Below are 6,778 nucleotides of genomic sequence, written 5' to 3'. Positions count from 1 at the left end.
TTTTTTTTCTTTTTTTTTTTTTTGAGAAAGTGGTAGTCCTCCTCTAATTACAAATTCATATTGTCCATACAAATTCATGGTTTTCGAAAAATTGTGGTCCCTAAGATTACCAAGGAGAACAGTTGACAAGTGAATCCAACTGTACCATTATTTTTCTATATTTTTATAGTGCCTAAGGAGGGCTCAACTCCAAATTGTCCAAGAATTGTAGGATTGAGCTAAAGAGCAATTAATCTTTTAAGTACAGTCATAAGTTCTCTAGCAGTGTTTGCTAGAAAGACAGATGTTTCAATTCAATTTTTAATTTCTTTTCAGATTCTTGTTCAATGCGGTTTCTGTCATTCAACGTGGTACTGAGTTTCTCTTATTTTAGTGACTGCCATTTTCTTTTCTCCTGCAGGGGGGGTGGGAGATTCAAACTCGGCCAATATCATAAGGTTAGTTTTTTCTGTAAATATTCTATAGAGTTCATTGGATTCTTATGGTAAATCCATCAATCTGTTGATAACAAACTTGAACCTCTATATGCATTTGTTGTAATAACAACCTTACTCAGCATACTGACAATGTGATTTGTCAATGTAAACTGTTTCTTTTGCTTAACAGTCTATTGTTCAGCAAACAATCACATGGACTATTTTGGCATGCTTTTATTAACTGAAGACAGAACTAGTGAGTTCCACGATCTTTGGGGTGGATAACAAAGCTACCCAAATTATCAAGTATCAGACATCCTTAGATCAATTTTTAACTTTGATTTGGGAGGTTTCTTGGTAGAACTACTTGTTCCAGTGTTTGTGTTTTATCTTGTCAACCATCCAAGATCATTAAAAAACAGATCTAATGATGAGTTGTTATCCCTAGAAATGAACAAAAAAAATGATCCCTCGTTGGAAGGACCGTGTGTGTGTATACATACTATATCAGGCCGGATCAGGAGCGGATGTCCACACGGCCCTTAAAGTGCAGACGTCCCTCCATTCTCCACCGTCCGACGCCAACGACGGCGCGCCTCCACCCGAGCGGACACCAGAGGCGTCCCCGATCACTTATTATTCCCGACGAGTCCGCCGAATTCCAGTTTGCAGCCGAGATCGATATTGTCTGAAGTTTTGGGTAGAGGTTGCTGTCCAGATCTTCAAATCGATCTCGTCGGGAAGAGAAAGTGATCGGGGACGCCTCTTGTGTCCGTTCGGGTGGAGGCGCTGTCGTCAGCACCGAACGGTGGAGAACGGATGGACGTCCACACTTTAAGGGCTGTGCAGACGTCCGCTTCTGAACGGCTCTGTGTGTGTGTATATATATATATTTATATAGCTCAATCTTGTAACTAATGATTTAAGCTTGTCAAACTCTGAGACACCTGGCAATAATTGATTTTTTGTTTCTTGCTGCCCATTTGTCAAACTATCCTTGAACTATTAGACATCTATTTCTGTTGTTTGAACTAAAAAGTTATACCGTGAGATTCTAGTGAGTAGAGTCCAATTCTGCCCATATCCGAAACACAGTCACACCGCAGTTGGAATCTGTTGGTAATTACTTAACCTTTTGATCAAATCCTTGATCTAACAAATGCATAAAGATATTGTCACTAGTCAATAACTCAACATAATCATTCTGCCTCTTGCTGACAATGTAGCTTGTCATCCAAAGACGGCAATTCCCTAGAAATTTTTTTATGCTGTGATATTAACTCTTGTTGCAGCTTAGTTTTCGCTGTTCCCTATATGGACATCACACTGATTGAACAACCACCACTCTTGTATCTGTACGCAAATTCATAGCCTGCGAGTCAAATTCAAAATTGACATCATATCTAACTTTTTTCTTTGTCAATTTTGGGTGAAGCGTGAAATTCTAGGTTTCATGAAAGTTTCACTTGCTATGAAAGTTATTTTCAACATAAGAGACCAGATCATCCCTGACGTTTAGTTTGCTACTTCTATATTTCCAATGCCTTTTCTCCTTAGAGCTACAAAGAAACCTTTCAACGGCTGTGAAGAGCATGTTGGCTCCATTAACTGTAGGGATCCACTCAGGTTTAGAAGCATAGAAATATATTCAGATTGGTGGCTTGTGTATTTTTATAGGGAAAAAAAAATCTTAGTTATAGTAGTACCAGATAATTGCTACTTATACAGTCTAGTGGGTCTTTTCTGTTCCTGATAAAACGGTGTGGAGAGGTTCCAAACCTAGCCCATCTAGATCAAGATACATACCCCATACCTGTTCTTCAAATTGTAGTTTCTATAAATTAAATTTTATAATAAGTTGATGTAATGACCTCAGTTCTTTTAGGGGCAGTGTGGCAGTGCCTCTCTGTTGTATGTTTTAATATAGTACTCACAAGTGCACGAACCGCTTATAGAATAGAAATGCAAGCACAAGGTCGTTCCCTCTAAAGATTGATTATAACAACTTATTATGTCAATTATACTACACCTAATGAAATAACAATATGATTTTATGATGTTTGGATTGAAAACAGAAAATAAAGTAATAAAACTGAAATTAAAGACAAGAGAACAATGAAATTTCTAAGAGTTTAAGAACAGATTATAAAGATGCTAAAGCTTTGAATCCACCACCTAATACGCCTACCATTCTCTCTAGTTGATAGCAATTGAACTCCCTAGACTGCATGCTAAAGATTTCCGTACATAAACCTTATTGATTCCGGACATATGCCAAAGTTCTTCTAAACAATGAATTCTAACTTATTGATCCCGTATAGAACTCAAGTAGTCAAACTATAATCTACTTCACGTTATGATCAGGTTCAAGTAAAACATGTTCAACTCCATTAAGCACAGAAGAACTAGGAAATCATGTAAACAAGAATATCGACTATGATCAAGCACTTGTATTCTTAACTTACAACTCTCTAATCACAAGATTAAATAAATCCTTTGGAACCCTAGAAAACATCTACTCTCGATCAAGCCTCATGTTTTCAAACCAAATAACTAATAAACAAAACCTAGGTCTTATTGATCCCGAGCAAAGATTTTGAATAAAAGTTCTATTAAAACGGTGATTGAGAATTTAACATAGCAATCCATTGAATCAAAGCAATCAACTAAATAAATAGAGTGATCATACTAGGGGCTTCATCTCAGCCCTAGCTAGAAGTTTAGAAATTCATAGATAAAGAAAACATGACTAGAAATAAAGATAGTATGGAAGAAACAATGGAAGAGATAGGAACTCGGGTTGAGCGATGGTGAAGCTCTGTTCTTCTTATCCTCTGCGTTCCTTGCTGCGTCCCTGTTCTGCCGTATCTCTTCCCTCTTTAACGTGCTTAGGGTTCTCTTTTATTCTTCTTGAAATCCCAATTGATTTGGGCTTTTTAGTCTCCTTGTCCACTATGGAATAGCTTTCTTCTCTCCAAATAACACAAGGTTATTATTGTCAATGCAAGAGTAACCTTCCAAATATGTTAGCCACGTTCAGCCCCTTTACTTGTAGTATTAAGATTGATGGACTTGGACTTCACAAATTGGAATCATGAGAAGAAACACAAAATTTGTCAGAATCTGCCTCAACGCGCTGCGTTCACTCAAACCTTCATAACTTGCTCTAGAAAAATGCAAATTCACTTCCGCAAAATTCCTCAAAAAGCTAACATCCATAGCTTTCCAATGATGTATGTCTCGCTTCCAGATTCCTTGTGAGCAGGTACAGTTTAATCCTCAAAGTTGACGCACAGCAGGGCAGTTTCTGGATCACTTAGCTCCAAATTCTCTTTTTCTCCAACTTAACCTACAAAACATATAAACCAAGTAAATGACTTACAATTGACAAGAACTAAGCATATAATCATGTATCTAAGGGTATAAAAATGTATGAAATATGAATCTATCACTCTTAAGACTGGAACATGTGGTTTATGTTGAGGATGCAAGGCAGCTGATTTACTTAAATAGCACAATAGGACTTGATGCCTTGTGATTATATTTGTATGTAATGACCTAGGACAAGAAGGAATTAGAGGTGCTTGACTATACTTTTTTGGTCATTACAGCCTATGCGGCCGAGTCTTGTCAATTGTTCAAGAGGAATTGTTTAGTTTAACATCATGGTTGGACTTCAAAATGTTGCTTGAAACAGAAGCACATGATCAATGACTAACTTGCCTTGCATGTCCCTCCTTTGACTGAGTGCTTTCAAGCTCATGGTCGTGGACCGTTACTTGTGGTGCCATCTTATTTCTTAAGACAAACAAGTAACAAATTTAAAAAGTTTCTTAATAACGGAGATGAAAAGGAAAATGGGTCCCCAGCAGAGGTGCCAAAAACTATGTTGAGTAAAAATGTGCACAAAGTGTAATATGTCACCCAACGTAATTTCACTCATATTCAATAACAGAATAGAGTTTTAATTATTTCTTATTCGACCCATTCGAGACAGAACGTGTCCCTTAATTACAATCCCTTATTACAAAAGAACACCCTTTAATTGATTCTATTTATCAAGAAACCAATGTGTATTTGTTTGTTTTTATGACTGCACCCGAATTTGGAATGGGTTGTCTACGTACCATTGAGGGGATCAAGTCACTCGTAGTTTGAGAGTTCCAATGAGTGAATGACTCATTGGTGGGCTTTGATTTTATATAGGGAATAGTGTTTAAGACCTACATACCCTTGCGGGATCAAACCACATGTAGTTCTAGCATTTGGGATTTAAATAGGTAGGTGACCCACTTATTTTAGATTTGTGTTTGAGACATTTGTGAGGGCCCTTTAATATTGTTTGGATGATTTGGGAGTGTTTTGACTCTTTGTGGTGTATGGATAAATTTGACTGGTGAGCCAGGTATTCAGATTTTAGGAATTTGACTAGCTAGCAATATCAAGAATTTGATTTGAGATTTGTGGTTGCATGTAGTGGGTTGCTAGATAGCCTACATACTTTTTTGTATGGGCCAAACCATTGTAGTTCAGAAAAGTTGGTATTTGAGATTTCTCATTTTTGTACCAAGAGTAATTTTACTTTGGGTCTTGTATCATTTTTAAACAAAACCGAAGTTCGAGTATTTTGATTTGGACACCCGTTGCGTCAAGTAAACTCCAAGTCACACATCTTAAGTTTTGTCGGAAACCCGGAGACACCCAACAAGCTTATTTTTGTTTTGGACACACGGTTTATTTCTTGAAGGCCTAAAACGATATGGAGGTCCGGCCCAACTACTTTCCTCCTATTTTTACTGTTCTCTTTGTCCCTTCTATTTCTTTCTCCCCGCTTTAGAATTCAGGGTTCAAACCGGAGATGGGTTGAAGAGGGAAACCAATTTGGGATCAAGATTGGAGATGGGCAGCAACTGCATTCTGTCTAGCAAGGACTTTGAACCCGCAAAATTTGGGTGAGGATTCACTCTTTATTTCAGTCCTCAAATTGATTTGAGCATAACAGAACTGAACTCTCTTTTTCCATTTCTTTTTTTCTTGTGGCCTTAGGCTTTCAAAATTGTTGTAGCATTGAAATATTGAGGTGAGCCGAGTGAGGTTTTGTGCAACTTGGTGTTCGGTGTGAATTTGGAATTCTCGAACAATCTAATTTTGTGACGTGCCAGTACCTCTGAGTTAGGTACAACTTAATCTTCTTTTCCTGTTCACACTTCTTGACTTGTTCTTCAAGCAATTGAGAGCAGGCGCAATCAAACCTGTTGCAAGGTTCTTTCTTCAGACCTAAGGAAATCCTTAAGATTTTTCTCTGTTCACTTGAACAGACGGATCCTACTTGAGCCAATAAGGCCAAGCAAAGCTAACAAAAGTCAAGACATGATATTGGTTAAGGTTTGGAGGCCTTAATAATGGTGATATTAGCTACAACAAGTTGCAACAATGGTTTGGCAGGGATTTGCTGAAGGATCAGACTTTATGAATAGAAGTTGTAGACGGATCGGTCTTGGGTTTTGCCAACGGATCGGTCTTGGATACAAAAGACACCGGAGAGTCTTTTTGTAGGTGGGTGCTCCGGGGGAGACTTTGATATTTGCAGTGTGCAAAGTTTGGTTCTAAGATTGGCTGTGTTTTGCTTGTTCGCCTCGACCCCTTTATATATAGAACTAGGGCTCACATTCCTTGCGGATCAAGGCATATTGGACCTCTATCTTAATTAGGAAAGATATCTCCTAATCAAATCATGGACTAGATCCTTAAGTAATTGCAATATCTCTGTTAGAATTTACCCAAGGGAAAGAAGAATATCTACAAAGATAAGTAGGACCGCAGGTGTCGATCCAACGCGGTTTCAATACTAGACTAATCCGGAAATATTAATTTAGGCCCAAACATTGCCCCCCAGGCCTCGAAATTGAGTCATGGCCCAATCACCAAAATTGAAGAGGGTTAAACCCTTGGAAGGGTATAACATTTAATTGAAACACTGCATCGTTTCCCTCGCTTCCTCCACTTCTCACAAAAGCTAAAGACCCAATTGCCCACAGAAACCCTTTCAGTTCCTATAAACCCAGAATACTTCCCTCGTTCGATCTTCAAACAACAAAATGGCATTCTCCAAATCCAATCCCAAAGCTCCCAAGTAAAGCGTAGCCGAAGACTTCACGATAAACATGGTTAATCTGAAGCCCCATCTCAAAACTTATGGCTCTTATATGAAGATCAACCCTGATAAGACAGTTGCGTTGGGACCTTAGATGAAGTCGATTCCTGAAAAGGAGTTACACACCTTCCAACATCACTCGGTACGAACCCTAATCATCGCCATTCGCGAAGAAGAAGCGAATTTCCTGGATTGGCAGGCTAGTGAT

The sequence above is a fragment of the Fragaria vesca genome, linkage group LG7, assembly GCF_000184155.1.
Source record: "Fragaria vesca subsp. vesca linkage group LG7, FraVesHawaii_1.0, whole genome shotgun sequence".
Taxonomy (NCBI): domain Eukaryota; kingdom Viridiplantae; phylum Streptophyta; class Magnoliopsida; order Rosales; family Rosaceae; genus Fragaria; species Fragaria vesca.
Note: the sequence above shows the minus strand (reverse complement) of the source record.